The following is a 1,382-nucleotide window of genomic DNA, read 5'->3' on the forward strand; positions in this document are numbered from 1 at the left end:
AGTCTTCCTCCAGACTCTGGCACCTTGATTTCCGAATGACATGCAAAATTTGCTTTCATCAGAAAAAAGTACTTGGGACCACTTAGCAACAGTCCAGTGCTGCTTCTCTGTAGCCCAGGTCAGGCGCCTCTGCCGCTGTTTATGGTTCAAAAGTGGCTTTACCTGGGGAATGCGGCACCTGTAGCCCATTTCCTGCACACGCCTGTGCACGGTGGCTCTAGATGTTTCCACACCAGACTCAGTCCACTGCTTCCTCAGGTTCCCCAAGGCCTGGAATCGGTCCTTCTCCACAATCTTCCTCAGGGTCCGGTCTCCTCTTCTCGTTGTACAGCGTTTTCTGCCACATTGTTTCCTTCCAACAGACTTACCATTGAGGTGCCTTGATACAGCACTCTGGGAACAGCCTATTTGTTGAGAAATTTCTTTCTGGGTCTTACCCTCTTGCTTGAGGGTGTCAATGATGGCCTTCTTGACATCTGTCAGGTCGCTAGTCTTACCCATGATGGGGGTTTTGAGTAATGAACCAGGCAGGGAGTTTATAAAAGCCTCAGGTATCTTTTGCATGTGTTTAGAGTTAATTAGTTGATTCAGAAGATTAGGGTAATAGGTAGTTTAGAGAACCTTTTCTTGATATGCTAATTTATTGAGACAGGTTTTTTGGGTTATCAGGAGTTGTATGCCAAAATCATCAGTATTAAAACAATAAAAGACCTGACAAATTTCAGTTGGTGGATAATGAATCTATAATATATGAAAGTTTAATTGTAATCATTACATTATGGTAAATAATGAAATTTAACACTATATGCTAATTTTTTGAGAAGGACCTGTACTCCAACTCCCCCTCCACCAAAACCGGGGCAGGAGGATCAACAGATGGAACCATAGGTGCCACGTATCTCCGCAACAATGACCTATGGAATACGTTATGAATGGAAAAAGAATCTGGAAGGGTCAGACGAAAAGACACAGGATTAAGAACCTCAGAAATCCTATACGGACCAATGAAACGAGGTTTAAACTTAGGAGAGGAAACCTTCATAGGAATATGATGAGAAGATAACCAAACCAAATCCCCAACACGAAGTCGGGGACCCACACAGCGTCTGCGATTAGCGAAACGTTGAGCCTTCTCCTGGGACAAGGTCAAATTGTCCACTACATGAGTCCAAATCTGCTGCAACCTGTCCACCACAGTATCCACACCAGGACAGTCCGAAGACTCAACCTGCCCTGAAGAGAAACGAGGATGGAACCCAGAGTTGCAGAAAAACGGCAAAACCAAGGTAGCCGAGCTGGCCCGATTTATTAAGGGCGAACTCAGCCAAAGGCAAAAAGGACACCCAGTCATCCTGATCCGCAGAAACAAAGCATCTCAGATA

Source organism: Ranitomeya imitator, chromosome 1 (assembly GCF_032444005.1).
Source record: "Ranitomeya imitator isolate aRanImi1 chromosome 1, aRanImi1.pri, whole genome shotgun sequence".
NCBI classification, from domain to species: Eukaryota; Metazoa; Chordata; class Amphibia; order Anura; family Dendrobatidae; genus Ranitomeya; species Ranitomeya imitator.